The sequence below is a fragment of the Dasypus novemcinctus genome, chromosome 8 (genome assembly GCF_030445035.2).
Source record: "Dasypus novemcinctus isolate mDasNov1 chromosome 8, mDasNov1.1.hap2, whole genome shotgun sequence".
NCBI lineage: Eukaryota > Metazoa > Chordata > Mammalia > Cingulata > Dasypodidae > Dasypus > Dasypus novemcinctus.
This window is the reverse complement of record NC_080680.1, coordinates 3,713,276-3,730,081: the sequence shown is the minus strand read 5'-3', so window position 1 is coordinate 3,730,081 and position 16,806 is coordinate 3,713,276. Positions and strand designations below refer to the sequence as shown.

The 16,806-nt window shown below is 45.0% G+C and overlaps 1 pseudogene; it reads left to right on the top strand.

Moving 5' to 3' along the window:
- The first annotated feature begins 2,407 nt into the window (after positions 1-2,407).
- Positions 2,408-16,806, top strand: part of LOC101423673 (frizzled-6 pseudogene) — a 35,545-nt pseudogene continuing 21,146 nt past the window's right edge.

Sequence of the window (16,806 nt, the reverse complement as noted above, 5' to 3'; positions counted from 1 at the left end):
GCTTACGCGCATTGGCACTGTGCATGGGCCAGCTCCACACGGGTCAAGGAGGCCTGGGGTTTGAATCGCGGACCTCCCGTGTGGTAGGCAGATGCCCTATTCATTGGGCCACTGCTTTCCTCAAAGCTGTTCAGTGAAAGACTCTCAGTTCCCAAGCTTCTGTTGATTGGAAAAGACACCTGTATCTGTCACCCTAAATTCATTAAATTTAAAACTAAATTCAAATATCAAGGAGGGCAGACTTGAGCAGACAGCTTCTTCTTAGGGTAGTAAAGGAAAGTCAACCTGGGGAGGCCTAAATGCAAACAACCAGCAAAATGCCACAACCTTTAAAACAGAGTTTGAATGTATGTACTGAAAGTACAAGGACTTTGCATTGTTACTGGGCAATACTTGTATGTAAGTCTCTGAACTTCAAATTAATAGAGCTTTATAACACATTTGTGGTTCTGTCCAGTAGAGCTAGAAGGAGGTTAAATTCTATTGTTTAAAAGCTAGCCTTAGGGGCAAAAAAGAAGAAAGTAGGAGGGATTTATAGCTATAGTCATCAAGACAATGTGTTATTGGTGAAGGTATAGGCACACAGACCAATGGAGCAGAATAGAGAATCCATTCTTGGTAGATTTATAAAAAATTTGTGTGCCAATTATGCCACACAAATATGCCAAAAGCAATTCCATGAGGAAGGATAATCTTTTCAACAAATGGTCCTGGAAAAATTGGATATTCATAGGCAAATAAATAATAAATTAAGTGATGACCTAAGTCTCACAATACAAAATTTAATTCAGAATGGATCAAGGATTTAAATGTAAAATGTAAACTATAGAACTTTCGAAGAAAGCAGGAGAAATTTTCAGGCCCTTTGGCTAGGTGAAGAGTTCTTAGACATGACACAAAAAGCATGGTCCATAAAAGAAAAAAAATTAATAAATTGTTCTATATCAAAATAAAAATCTTGTGCTATAAAACACCCTATGAAGAGGATGAAAAGACAAGCTATAAACTGGGAGAAAATATTTGCAAAACACAAAATTATATGGAGAATTTATAAAGAACTCTCAAAACTCAACAGTAAATAAGAAAATAATCCCATTAGAAAATAGGCAAAAGCCATGATCACATATTTCGTCAAAGAGAGAATACAGATGTCAAACAAGGACATGAAAATGCATTCAACAGCAAAAGCCATTTAGTAAATGAAAACCACAATGAACTCTCACTACACAGTTCTTAGAACAGCTAAAACAAAAGTGATGAAACCAAATGCAGGTGATGACAGAAACTAGAAAAGGGTAAAGCCACTCTAGAAAAGAGTTTGGCAGTTTCTCACAAAAAATAAGCATGTATGTACCGTATGATCTAGCAATTGCACTCTTGAGAAATTATATCTAAAAATGAACATGGTGTTCATACAAATATCCATAGATAAATGCTCATAGCAGCCTTATTTACAATAGCAAAATGCTGGAAACAACCGGAATGTCCTCTGCCTAGTGAGTGCATCCATGTAATGGAGTACTACTATTCAGCAAGGAAGAAGAATGAATTATTGATACAAACTGAATAGACCTCAAGGCCATTATGCCTAGTGAAAAAAAAAGTCATCCTCAAAAGGTTTTACATTCCGTATGATTCCATTCATATAACATTCTCAAAATGATAGAACCACAGGGGCAGAGAACAGTTTACTGGATGCCAGGGGGAAAGGACCAGGGCGATGGAGAAGCACAAAAAGCAGGGAGTTCTGCGATGATTGAGCAGTTCTGTATTTAGGTAGTAACCATGGTTACATACATCCATATACTTGAGCTAAGAGTCATAGAACTCCATACATGCATAATGAATGCAGGAGAAAATGGTATAAACGTAAGAACGCCTATAGGGTAATTAAGAGTATTGTCCAATGTCAAGGTCTTTGGTAGGGCACTACCTTGTTTGATACACATGAGGTAGAGGTGTTGGGCGAAGCTGGGTGAAGAGTACACTAACTATTTTTCAATTTCCTGCAAATATGTACTTATTTCAAAATAAAAAGTCAATTAAAAAGTTGCCCTTTATAAGGCACACACTTGTTATAGATGATAAAGTATCCCTTCACCTCCCAAAATAATTGGAAATAAGGTTTTTTTCTGGGAGTTAAATTAACAGGGAATGGACTGAGACAAGGATATTAAAAGTCAATTTAGGGGACGGTAGACTGGGCAAGTGTGGGGAGGGAAAGCAGCCTTGGACTGCCACCTGAGTACCTGACCCAGAACTCATTTTCAGGAAAACAGCTTCCTTCAAAATGATAAAATAATGGAAGGAGGATTTTGGACATTTTATATTTGGATGGGAATCTGCTGAGCATTAAAAGAGCGATTATTACTCCAAGCCATGTGTTAAAATTGAGAATCTGAAGAAAATGGAAGTATTTCCATTTTTGCTGACATGTATTTTTCTACCCTCCATAAAGGGACAGTCTCTTCACTTGTGAACCAATTGCTGTTCCCAGATATGTGAACATGGTCTACAATATGACATTTTTTTCTAACCAGATGGGTCATTATGACCAGAACTCTGTTACTACGGAAATGAAGCTTTTTCTTCCTTTTGCAAATCTGGAATGTTCACCAAATGTTGAAACTTTCCTTTGCAAAGCTTTTGTACCACCCTGCACAAATCAAAGTGATGCGATTCCACCTTTTTGTAAACTTTTTGAGAAAGTATATTCTGATTGCAAAAAATTAATTGACGCTTTTGTGTCCGATGGCCTGAGGGACTGGAATGCGACAGATTACAATACTGTGATGAGACTGTTCCTGTAACTTTTGATCCACCCACAAAGTTTCTTGGCCCTCAGAAGAAAACAGAACAAGTCCAAAGAGACTTTGGGCTTTGGTGTCCAGGACACCTCCAGTTGCCTGGCGGGCAAGGCTATAAGTTTCTGGGAATTGACCAGTGTGCACCAACGTGTATTTCGAAAGGGACCAGCTCGAGTTTGCAAAAAATTTTACTGGGATAGTTTCAATATTTTGTCTTTGTGCAACTCTCTTCACATTTCTGACTTTTTAAATTGACGTTAAAAGATTGAGATACCCAGAGAGACGGATTATTTATTGCTCTGTCTGTTACAGCATGTCTCTCTCATGTACTTCCCTGGGTTTTTGCTAAGCAATAGCACAGCCTGTAATAAGGCAAATGAGAACTTGGTGACACAATTGTTCTAGGCTCTCAAAATAAGGCTTGCGCTGTTTTGTTTATGCTTTTATATTTTTTCACCATGGCAGGCACTGTGTGGTGGGTGATTCTTACCATTACTTGGTTCTTAGCTGCAGGAAGAAAATGGAGTTGTGAAGCCACTGAGTAGAAAGCAGTGTGGCTTCTAGCTGTTGCATGGGGACACCAGGTTTTCCGACTGTTAGGCTTCCTGCTATGAGCAAAGTGGAAGGAGACCATATGAGTGGAGTTTGCTTTGTTGGTCTCTATGACTTGGATGCTTCTTGTTACCTTGTATTCTTGCTACTGTGCCCTTGTGTATTTGTTGGGCTGTCTCTTCTTTTAGCTGGCATTATTTTCTTAAATGATATCTGACAAGTTATACAACATGATGCCCAGAAGCAAGAGAAACTAAAGAAACTGAAGAAGTTTATGATTTGAATAGAAGTTTTCAGTGGCCCGTATTTTATACCCTTAGTGACACTTGTTGGATGTTCCATCTATGAACAAGTGAGCAGGATTACCTGGGAGATAACGTGGGTCTCTGACCATTGTCATCAGTACCACATCCTGTGCCCTTATCAGGCAAAAACAGAAGCCCAGCCAGATTTGGCTTTATTTATGATAAAATATCTGATGGCATTAATTGTTGACATCCCTGCTGTCTTCTGGGATGGAAGCAAAAAAGACATGTACAGAATGGGCTGGGTTTTTTAAATGAAATCGCTGGAGAGTTCCAATCAGTGACAGTCGAAGAGCGTTGCAAGAGTCATGTGAGTTTTTCTTCAAGTTCAATACTAAAGTTAAACACAAAAAGATGCACGACAAACCAAGCTCACATAAGCTGAAGTCATTCCCAAATCCACTGAACCAGCACAGGAGCCACAGTAAAGCACCGCGCTTCTGCAGTAGCAATCACTCCCCATGATGACTTAGCACAAGAAGCTCTGACAGGAATCCAGACCCTACCGGAAACATCAGTGAGAGAGGTGGGAGCAAATGCAGGAAGCACCCCTCAGTAAAGAGAGCAGGACGGTGGTGAGCCTAGGAAGGCAGCACCCAGCTCCAAACTCTCTGGGGAACAGACTCATAGAAAGAGCAGGGAGGAAGCGGCAACGACAAAAGCAGCGTGTCTGAAGTGTGCAGAGTGCAGGAAGGGTAAGTCCAAAGGGGAGTTTACAGGAACAGGCCCAGTGCAGACCCCCAGTTCTTCTCAGCCAAGCAGCCCCAGGGGCTCCGTCACTGCTGGTTCACTCGGTTTCAGGAGTCAGAAAAGATCAGGGTGCCATTCACACGCTTGGAAAACCCTGTATTCTGTTACTTGAAAGGGGATTCGTATTTCACCGGAGGCAACCGATGCGCTGTGTTATAAGAATCACTACCGGCAATCCCTTATGTTTTTTATGTAACATTTTCTGTAATCTAAGTATCTTCTAAAAATAGATAAAAAATATATTTTTAAAAAACTACTTTAAAAAGTAAGAATCACTACTATATTCTTATTTTGCATTTAAAGCTCATTGCCCACGGTTACACTGAAAAGAAAAATAGATTTCAAGGATCATCGGATTCATTTTACCTAGAACACAGAAATGTGCAGGTTAATAATATTTTTAAAAATTTGTAGGGGGAGGGAATTAGAAGGAATCCTCCTTTACTATTTTTGAAGATTCTACTCTTGTTAAAAGTATTTTAAGATGTACTATGCTATTTCACTTTCAGGATGTAAAAATCAATATTTTTCTTTGAAATATTTAAAAACTTATCCTTTATCTTTTTTATATATTTGAAAATAAGTTTATATGTATTTGAATTTTTTAAAGATACCTAGGAAACCTATCTAAAATATAATATCATTCAGATATCTTATTTTAACCCTTCTTGTGTAGCTTTTACACTGACTTTCCAAGGAAATTGGAAAATAGTATTCTTTTATAATATGAAAATAGTTGATGCATTGAAAGGTGTTATAATAGGAATTCAACTTAAAAGCACTTAAGGAACCCTAAAGTCTTAAATATGTGAATTTTGCAATTTCTCGTTATTTTAGAAATTTCACAGATCTATTATGGAACCAAAATAAGGTGCTTATTTAAAGGGTACCATGCTGCCCACTGACCCTTCTGCATTTTTAAAATAAAATGTCCTGAAGGATTTGTAGACGAAATGCTATACTTTTTTTTTTTTTTTAATTTTCATGACCACTCAAGATTGTATGATGGTCATTTACAATTGCTTATACTGTAACTTTTGTTTAACATTCAGATAGTATAAACCCTTTGTACTTGTGCAGTATCTTCTCAGATTCCATGTAGAATTCACTTCTTCAGCTCAGTATATGATTTTGCTGAACATTCAAAAGTGTGTCAATGTGCCAATCAAATGGGGAAAAACTGTAGTTCTGATGAGCAAAATTATGTACTTTATACAACATATTTTGATATTTTAAATCTTCAAATTTTTTCCCACTAATAAGGTTTTCTGATGCTTTTACTTTTTTTTCCTCTATTTAGCCTTCTGTGAAAGCGTAAAAAGAAAATTATGTACTATGTGGAAAATGTAAATCTTAAGTTTTTCACATTTTTAAACAACTTTGTATGTAAAAGCTTTGTTTTGTGTGATCTTTTCAATAATAAAATTTCCTTTGTATAAGGGAAAAAAAGTCAACTTAGGGAAGCGGATGTGGCTCAAGCGATTGGGCTCCCGCCTACCACATAGGAGGTCTGTGGTTCAGTTCCCAGTGCCTCTTAAAGAAACAAAGAAGACAAACAGACACAGCAAGTGTAAAACAATGAGGAGATGGGGAGAGATAGATAGATAAAATAAATCTTAAACTTAAAAAAGTAAACTTAAACTTGACAATTGACAACTGGAGTAAAACTAGGTTGTGGAACCCTTCCTCCACCCCTGCCAAAAAAAAACACAAAAAAACCTAAAACCCAAGAGGTGGGCTGGTTGGGTTCCATGGACTCAGGAGGCTGACCCTAGGGACGGGGAGAAGCTGTGCTTGGCGTCGTCTCTGCTGCTAGGGCGGCAGCACGAGACTCCACCGTGGGGTGCAGTAAGCGCCCAGTCTGTGATTCCAAACAAGCTTCTCCTGATAATTCAGTTTACAGGCAGACTTCATAGTAGGACACTGGACAATTTGGATAAGTCAGAAGTGCAGTTAGTAAAAGGGCTTTCTCCTGAATTCAGCTGGCCAAGGAAGCCACAGGGAGTGAGGTCCTGGGTAGAATGCCTTGCCTTTCGAAGGTCGACAGTCGTTAATCAGACTGGAAAATTTTGTACATTTCTGTCATCACCTATTGGGCTTTCAGAATGATAATTTCTTAAAGCCCAAAATAACAGGCGAAATTTTGAAAAATGGGCATGAATAGCTTTGTCCCATCTTACTGGTTAAGTAAAAGGGGCTTGTATAATTCTAACACTGCACACACCAGAAGATATGACATGAAATGTTAGAGACGGATCCTTTCGTCGAGGGACAGCCAAATCAAAGCTGCATTTGTAGTGTTTGCTCGTTGTACTGGGAGTGCCCTACCTCTCCGTGGGCGCAGGTGTCTGCTGAGCCGGTGGCCTCGGGCGCAGCGCCCTGAGCAGGCCCCGCTTTGCCGTCTCCTCATGTGGGCCGCGGCTGAGAAGGACCGGGCTTGGCTGGACGGCTTGTCCTGCCCTGACCGCTGAAAGGGCTGGCTGCTCCGTGTTGTCACCCAGAGCTCCCTGCAGTGGACGCGCACCCTCCGTAGCTCCCCGGCTCTGCCAAGAGCCCAGGGCTGCAGCCCAGGTCCCAGGGGGGCTTCTGGTCTAGTCTGCGGCTCTGGCGTCAGCCTTCAAAAGCCCTCCGTGTGATCCTAAAGCGCAGCACAGGCTCAGAATCCCTGAAGTCGATTTACAAAGTCTACGCAGTGAAACTCCTAGAAAAAGGCACGGGGATGGGGAGAGTGGAGCAGAAGTGGAACTGAGTAAAGCCAAGTGTTCATCTAGAGCAGGCACGTCCCGTGGGCGTCACTGTCACCCAGCAGCACGTTTCAAGCCCCGATCAACACCCACTGGGTGAAGGTGACTGCCACCCTAGAAATGTTTTCATGAAACTTCATATTCACTTGAGATGACCGCATTTCACTACATCTTACAAGACAGAAGAGGAACTAGAGCACTGTCTTAAGTTTAAAAGAAATGACTTGGGGTCCCATTTTAGAAGACACTAAATACTTCTCCGTATGAGGTGCATGGCCTGCTGGAGACGACGAGGTGTGCCTGGTCTGCAACGGGCAGAAGCAGAGGCCTCTCCCGGGCAGCCGGGACGTGGACGACTCGCTGGGGGTGAATGGGGATCTGCCTGCGCCACGGCGGGCCTTCTGGCCAGGAGCCCCCGGCGCTGGCTGAGGTAGTGGGCTGGGGGCATCGCGGGCAGGGGGCTTCTTGGCGCCAGCGCAGCCAGGCAACGGGGGCTTCTGAGAAAGGGGTCTCGGCCCTGGCTGCACAGTGAAGTCGCTCTGGGGTGTTTAGGGTGGAAACAGGCACCAGGTTATTCGATGCAAAGTGGGGTTTAAGGCTCAGTTTAGAGGCATGACAGTGACCAATATGGTTTTTCTTTACTTTGACCAAGTTGCCAGCCTTGCTCCTCCCTCTCCCTGACTACCTTGAAACTAGTTCTGCAGGGAATGCCAGGGAAAATAACCCTGAGTGCAGGAAAAGAAGGCGGGGTGGGGAGGCAACTCCAAGGACCAGCCACTCTGGTTTCCACTTGCCCCACCTTCCTCGCCCCTCTCCCCAGTGGTTCACAGGCAAACCTAACAGCGGCTTTCCCCTACCACTCTCCACCACACCCTGCCTGCCTGGGAGCTCGACTCTCTTCCCAATCATCCCACATGTTAGCTGTAGATACAGTCATCCTTTCCTGTTCATATTGTCCAGTGCAGGCTTTTCTTGGTCATAGCAACCATTTGAAAGTCCAACTCTTAGGTCATATCAACATTTGCAAAAATTAGGAGGGAGAGAGAGAGAAAATCACAGAGAGAGAAAGAAAGAGAGAGGGAGGGGAGGAGGGAGGGAGAAAGGGGAAAAGCAAAACCATCAGAAACTAAGGATTCAATTTCTAGTGTAAACCAAATAGTAATTTAATATGGAAATGCACACCTTTGCTATTAGGTGTGCAATGAATCAATTGCAAAATGCTATCTGAGTTTCACTAAAATAAATCTGAAGTGGTCATGGAGATTATGATTCAGAGGACACCTCAGTGCCCTGCAACGGAGGGGGCATATGTAGGTAGCACAGGGCATTTGTGAACTATTTTATTATTGTTGATAGAGTTGTAAATTGTAGAATAGCAATTCCTGAATGTTGAAACCTAAGTAGCTGAGAAGAGTTAGCCAGGGGAATGCTTGGCCATTAGAAAAACTGTGCTGCCTCAATGTTCATTGCTGCATTATTCACTATTGCCAAAAGTTGGAATCAACACAAATACCCATCAACAGATGAATGGATAAATAAAATGTGGTATATACATACAATGGAAGTATGTATGTAAGAAGGAATACAGTACAAACACATGGGAAAACATGGATGAATCTTGAGGACATTATGTTGAGCGAAGCAAGCCAGTCATTGAAGGACAAATACTAAATGACCTTTCTGATATGAATTAAGCAAATCAAGCAGTCTCAGAGAGCTAGAGACTGGAAGATAGGCCTAGAGGAAATGGGGGAGAGGAAGGTTGTGAGCTGATGCCCACATGGGGGAAATCTATGATGACTTGGAGATAGGTAGTTGTGCAGTGAAAGGATAAGATGGGGGCATAGGGATACCATTTGATTGAGCTTTGCAAGCTTGAGGGGGCTAGGATTGGGAGGATGGGACAGATGGTCCAAGGAATTGGGGGAAGGCTGGGGGGGGGGGGCAGGTGAACATGGGAGATTGTCAGGTACGTGGTTGAAACTACAATATTGAGAAAACTCTTTAGAAAATACAATAAGGAAGGATTACGGTTTTAAGGTGTTTGATGGAGGACATCTGGCACAGGGTTCACCTGGGGCAGGCTTCTAGGGAGTGTGTGAGTGCTCATCTTGTCACAGGGTGTTACATCAGTGGGTGGAGACCCATACAATGAGCAGGAAGATGTTGTACCCCCATCCTGGGGAGGCCGGATGTTCTCAAACAGAGGGGAGGGTGTTTCTCGAGAGCATGGGTGGCTCCCAGTGGGGGAGGCCAGACTAGTGTGTCAAGCCCTGAGGATTATTACATGTACCTATGAATCTTGTCCTTTAGGCAGTGAAGCTTAGTTGTCACTGTGAGCCCCAGGGGTGGGGAGATGAATAGAACAGATGGAAGAGGGGGTAACAAACTGGTGGGCAATGGAGGTGTTTTGCATGATTGTGAGGTGACGGATGCAGGCCATGTTAAATTTTATCAAAAATTTGTAGAGGTGTATGGTCTAAAATGTCAACCATAATGTAAACCATAATATAATAAAAAACTTATAAAAGTGTCAGTCTAAAATATAAACCATAATGTAAACCATAATGTAACCATGGTTGGTAGCTATGTTTCAATATTTGTATATTAGTTGTAGCAAATGTAACATCCACATGCAAAAAGATCATTGCTAGGGAGGGGGGAGAAGGGGGAGGATGTTGGGTATGTGGGAGCCCCCCATATTCTATATGTGACTTTAGTGTGACCTAAAACTTTCTTGAAGACATAATTTTTTAAAAAAAGATGCAAGACATAGAGGGCAACACCTATTACAGTGATCCTATTATAGTGATGTAAGGCAAAAAGTCAAAAACAATGTTTTAAGACGTTTTTCATTTTTTTAATACCCCAATTTATTTTTTACTTTATTTTAGTTTTTCTAAATTATTATGTATTTTATTTCTAATCTTTAAACCTATCATTACTATTTCATTTTCCTATTAATTGAATTTGGCAATATATTAGGCTTCATTTTTGAAGAAGTTTAGGATCACAGAAGGGTTCAACTATGGCAGGGGAGGAGCACTGGTGTGGAGTGTCATTGATGGGGGATGCATGGGTGGGAGGGAGTTTTTCAGGGCATGCATATAGGGTATATAGATATGTTCAGATATTCATTGGGTATTGACATAGTGGGAAGCGTTTCACATGACAACTGAGGGAGTGCTGAGTTCCTATCCTGGGGAGCTCTGTCACATTCCCCATAGAACAGCAACAATCCCCCAAGTGCAAGGGCAAAAACCAGTAAGCAGGATGGTCCGATGATGAGCCCTTGATACTGATGACTATGCTTATAAGTCTGTGTGCTTAAAATTTCAACTTGGCCTAGAGCTGCAGAGTGCCTAAGAGGTACCTCCTGAGAGCCTCCACTTTGCTCAAATGTGGCCACTGTCTAAGGTAAACTCAGCATATAAATGCATTACCTTCTCTCCAGTGTGGGACATGACTCCCAGGAATGAGCATCCCTGGCACAAAGGGATTATTACCAAGCACAGACTGGTGATGCAACTAGAAAGAGACATTGAATAAAAGTGGGAAATGGTAAAGACAAATGAGTTTATATGGCTAAGAGACTTCAAAATGAATTGGGAGATCACCAGAGGGGCCACGCCTATGCACATCTCAGCAGGAACTCGGAGACAGCCAAAGTAGATATAACCCCAGGTAGTGGTGCTCCTGAGGGCTACAGAGACACCCAGATCCTACAGTCATGGCACATAGCTCTGGAGTTCAGTGCCTTGCCAGTGGGCCCTACTTTGGAATTTGTGCTCCTGAGTGTGATGGAGTTGGACTCAGATGTGACTTCTCTACATATGCCTCTTCTGTCACTTTTACTGAACCTGTGATTGGTGCTGGGGTTGGTGTATGACCAGGAGACTTGAATCTCTGGACTGTCCATGTGCCAGCTGGGCCCTGAGCCTCAGCAGAGTTGCAACATCTACTCTCTAGTTCGTTGGACTTACCCAGGTCAGCTAACAAGGAGGTGAGGATGGTCAACCACCACACCGAGGAACTGAGAGAGCCAACAACTGCTAGCTGGAGAATCCCATCCATCGGCCATGTGGGAGCTAAACCCTCTCTCAGTTTAGAGGTGGAGTGGGCATTGCCATCCCAGGATCCTCAGGATGGAGGAATAAAATATGGATTAGAGTGGACTTACTGGCATTTACCAAAGAATTACTGTGACTCTAGCAATGGAGGAAATTGTATCATTGATGTGGAGACCGTGGCCATGGGAGTTGCTGAGGGCAGGGAGAGAGAAGAAGAGGTGTGATCTGGGGACATTTTTGGGACTTGGAGTTGTCCTGAATGATGTTGCAGGGACAGATGCAGGACATTATATATCCTGCCATAACCCACTGAATGGACTGGGAGAGAGTGTAAACTAGAGTATAACTATAATCCATACTGTGAAGCAGTTCACCAAAGTGCATTCATCAAATGCAATGAATGCACCACACTAAGGAAAGAAATTATTGATGTGAGAGGAGTGGGGCTTATGGGGAATGGGATATATGGGAGCCTCCTATATTTTTTAATGTAATATTTTGTGTGATCTATGTATCTTTTTAAAAAATGATAATAAAGTCTATTTCATATAAAAAAACAAAAACAAAAACTGTGCTGCCCAATGGTAAGGTGCTGGTTTAGTACTACCAGAAAGTCTGTGGCTCAAATATACAAAACTGGTCTTTAAAAATTCCTTTCTTCTTTGTCAAGAATCCTCCGTATTCATTTATAAATGAATAAAAACTATGTAACAACCTTTGTCAAAGAAAACACTGCACAGGTAAATGTGAAACAGGCAAGGATGGCATCATAGCTGTCGTGGTAGGGGAGAGAAGTAGAATTCCACTGCATTAAAACAAGGACAGTGTGTTTTGAGGGCTGGGCCTGGGGTGGGAGGTGGTGGTGGGAGGAGCTGACCACTGCAAAGGGTGGGGGATTTACTCAGCTGGCAGGGAGGCCCACGTGGTTGGGAATGTTTTCCTTTGCCATGATTGGACTACCAGAGTCTGTAGAGGTCGGGGAAGAAAAGAAAGGTAAGGAACTGCCTATTTAGGAGAAGATGGGTGCCACAGTAGTGCAGGGTCTGGGTGAGTGGGGCTCAGGCACCAGGGGTCAGGGACAAGCCTGTCCAGAGCCTCGTCCGGCTAAAGGAGGTTAGGTGTCTTGGTCACTTTCTTCCGCCTTTTTCTTTCTCATTGCAACTGTTCAGGGGCATATCATCACTTGGCAATTGCAAGCGGAGCTGGGAACTGGAGGAACCAAGTGCATTCTGTGATGGACATCAGGAAGAAAGAGAGAAAACAAAATATGAAATTATACAGAGCACGCTGGAACAGGCACCGCCCCGGAAGTTCTCGCCGAATGCGCAAAGGCAGGTCATCCATCCGGAAGAGGAGGAGAGCACTGCAAGCGCACGCCGCGCAGGACTGCGCAGTTCCAGGGCTCTGCAAACGGGGGAGGGCGAAAGGACGCGGGGCTCAAAACACGCCGCCCCCGGCTCTGCCGGCAGAGAGGGCAGCGGGTTTGTCTCCTTCCTGCCTCCGCAGGCAGCGGCTGGCACAGGGGAAAAGCGTTTTCTATTTAAGAACAAACCGAATTTGAGGAGCCTCTTTTATGGTTTTGTCCGGGAAAGAATCTTCCTTGTCACTAATTGCCCAGTGCGTTTTCACTGGGCGTCGAGCGCTTGAGTGGCGGGAAACAGGAAACGCAGCATCGGGGCCTAACTCACCGCTGCTCAGCTGCGCAAGGGGCAGTTGCCTGCAGTGGGAGACTAGGGGGAGAGCTGCCCACGCAGTCAGGGTGCTGTAGCCAATCAGGGGAATTGCCGCGAAGCACGCAGTGCAGCAGATGTCTTTAAGGGAACAGGAAACGCAGCACTGGGGCCTAACTCACCGCTGCTCAGCTGCGCGAGGGGCAGTTGCCTGCAGTGGGAGACTAGGGGGAGAGCTGCCCACGCAGTCAGGGTGCTGTAGCCAATCAGGGGAATTGCCGCGAAGCACGCAGTGCAGCAGATGTCTTTAAGGGAACAGGAAACGCAGCACTGGGGCCTAACTCACCGCTGCTCAGCTGCGCGAGGGGCAGTTGACCTGCAGTGGGAGACTAGGGGGAGAGCTGCCCACGCAGTCAGGGTGCTGTAGCCAATCAGGGGAATTGCCCCGAAGCACGCAGTGCAGCAGATGTCTTTAAGGGAACAGGAAACGCAGCACTGGGGCCTAACTCCCGCTGCTCAGCTGCGCGAGGGGCAGTTGACCTGCAGTGGGAGACTAGGGGGAGAGCTGCCCACGCAGTCAGGGTGCTGTAGCCAATCAGGGGAATTGCCCCGAAGCACGCAGTGCAGCAGATGTCTTTAAGGAAAGAGGAAATGCAGCACTGGGGCCTAACTCACCGCTGCTCAGCTGCGCGAGGGGCAGTTGACCTGCAGTGGGAGACTATGGGGGAGAGCTGCCCACGCAGTCAGGGTGCTGTAGCCAATCAGGGGAATTGCCGCGAAGCACGCAGTGCAGCAGATGTCTTTAAGGGAACAGGAAACGCAGCACTGGGGCCTAACTCCACCGCTGCTCAGCTGCGCGAGGGGCAGTTGCCTGCAGTGGGAGACTAGGGGGAGAGCTGCCCACGCAGTCAGGGTGCTGTAGCCAATCAGGGGAATTGCCGCGAAGCACGCAGTGCAGCAGATGTCTTTAAGGAAAGAGGAAACGCAGCACTGGGGCCTAACTCACCGCTGCTCAGCTGCGCGAGGGGCAGTTGACCTGCAGTGGGAGACTATGGGGAGAGCTACCCACGAAGTAAGGGTGCTGTAGCCAATCAGGGGAATTGCCGCGAAGCACGCAGTGCAGCAGATGTCTTTAAGGAAACAGGAAACGCAGCACTGGGGCCTAACTCACCGCTGCTCAGCTGCGCGAGGGGCAGTTGACCTGCAGTGGGAGACTATGGGGAGAGCTGCCCACGAAGTAAGGGTGCTGTAGCCAATCAGGGGAATTGCCGCGAAGCACGCAGTGCAGCAGATGTTTTTAAGGAAACAGGAAACGCAGCACTGGGGCCTAACTCCACCGCTGCTCAGCTGCGCGAGGGGCAGTTGACCTGCAGTGGGAGACTAGGGGGAGAGCTGCCCACGCAGTCAGGGTGCTGTAGCCAATCAGGGGAATTGCCGCGAAGCACGCAGTGCAGCAGATGTCTTTAAGGGAACAGGAAACGCAGCACTGGGGCCTAACTCCCGCTGCTCAGCTGCGCGAGGGGCAGTTGCCTGCAGTGGGAGACTAGGGGGAGAGCTGCCCACGCAGTCAGGGTGCTGTAGCCAATCAGGGGAATTGCCGCGAAGCACGCAGTGCAGCAGATGTCTTTAAGGGAACAGGAAACGCAGCACTGGGGCCTAACTCACCGCTGCTCAGCTGCGCGAGGGGCAGTTGACCTGCAGTGGGAGACTAGGGGGAGAGCTGCCCACGCAGTCAGGGTGCTGTAGCCAATCAGGGGAATTGCCGCGAAGCACGCAGTGCAGCAGATGTCTTTAAGGAAAGAGGAAACGCAGCACTGGGGCCTAACTCACCGCTGCTGAGCTGCGCGAGGGCAGTTGACCTGCAGTGGGAGACTATGGGGAGAGCTGCCCACGAAGGTAAGGGTGCTGTAGCCAATCAGGGGAATTGCCGCGAAGCACGCAGTGCAGCAGATGTCTTTAAGGAAACAGGAAACGCAGCACTGGGGCCTAACTCACCGCTGCTCAGCTGCGCGAGGGGCAGTTGCCTGCAGTGGGAGACTAGGGGGAGAGCTGCCCACGCAGTCAGGGTGCTGTAGCCAATCAGGGGAATTGCCGCGAAGCACGCAGTGCAGCAGATGTCTTTAAGGAAAGAGGAACTCAAAAATCCCACAATCAGCTACAGATGGATAACGTTTTGCAGGGATATTTTTCAGAAAGAATTCAGATCCTGAGAGAGGTAACAACATACTTCTGAATTTGCAGAGAGCAACACTTTATATAATTTCCAGAATACTACAACTCAGCATAGAACAAATTAGGAACAAAAATAGCTAAAGCAGAAGTTTTCAAGCATGATGAAATTCAGCTCTTTTAACTATACAGCTCAATAAAATTTGGCTAATGTAGTCGTTTTACGTATGGACCACTCTGATCAAGAAAAAAGAATATTTCCATCTTCCCCGAAAGTTTCCTCCAGCCCCTCTGCAGTTAATCCCACCTGGAGAGCCTGGCAACTACTGATCTCTTTTCTGGGCTCTCATTTTGCCTTTTCCCGAATATCTTGTATAATAGACCGCACAGTATATGGCCTTTTGTGCCTGGCTCTTTCCAGTAGCATAATACCTCTAAGCTTCATCCTTGTTGTTGCCTGATTAAGGAGTTTGTTCACTTGCACTGTGGCACAGTGTCCCATTGTAAGCGCATAACACTCTTACCCACACACCCTGCAATAGTTGGCTGGAAGCATTTGTGTACAGGTCATATGGTAGCCCTGTGTTCTCGTTTCTCTCATTTTTCTACCTAGAAATATTCACTGGGTAAACATATGTTTAACCTTGTGAGATACAGTACTGCCAAACGTTTCCAAAGTGATCGCACCATTTTGCTTTCCCATCAGGAATGCTGGAGATTTCCAGTTGCCCTGTATCTTCAGCAACACTTGCCAATCTTTTAATTTAATTATAATCATTCTAGTCAGGCCTGGTGGTATTTCACTGTAATTTTAACTTGCATTTCCCTAGTGACTAATGATGCTGAGCATTATTCCAGGTGCTTATCACACCACCCACATATCTTCTTTCTAAAGTGTCTGTTCCAATTTCTTTTAACTGAGTCATTTTTTCTTATTATTGAATTTTAAGAATTTCTTGTTGGTTTGTTTGCTTGTTTAAATATATTCCATATCCAAGCTCTTATATATATTTCACAAATACTTTCTCCCTGGCTACAGCTTGTGTAATTCTGCAAGCACAAATTTCCAACCTAAAAAGAGTGTGAACATCTTCTCACAGTCTCTGTCACAAACCCCAGTGCAGAGGTGCGGACAGAGTGAGGGCAGTGCCTTGGACCCTCTCTTGCTTGGCACCATCAGAGCCGTTCAACTCTCATACCCCAGTGGGGAAATTTACAGTGACTTAATTTACAGCAACCTAAATACGCATGAGACTCACCCGGGGAGACCTCAGCAATACGATTTCTAGAGATACTCATTCAGTCCGTGCGGGCTAGGTCCCTCCTTTGGATTTACACCAAACGAAAAAATTTAGCAAATAGTTGATCATATCTGGGTAGCTGAGGCAGAAAGACCCTATTTATCAAAAAATGAAGTGTGTCCAACTGTTGGAGAAGTTCACTTACTAAATAAATGAACGAATACCCTGGTTCTGATACAAGGAAGGGAGCGGCCAGCATGGCTGGGGAGGAGCCATGCAGGACATATCGGCCCCTGGACCTTATTGCCCCACAAGAGAGCAAGTCCACACCCAAGTGCATCCAGCTTTGCCGGCACGCTGGCTTCCGTGGTGCCATGGTTTTATTACTGACATTGGTAGTATGGTTGTGTTAACACAGTCACACCTATATTATATTCTAGGGCAGGGGCAGGGCAATACTACTGCTTTTGTTATACATTGAGGACACAATTCAAAACC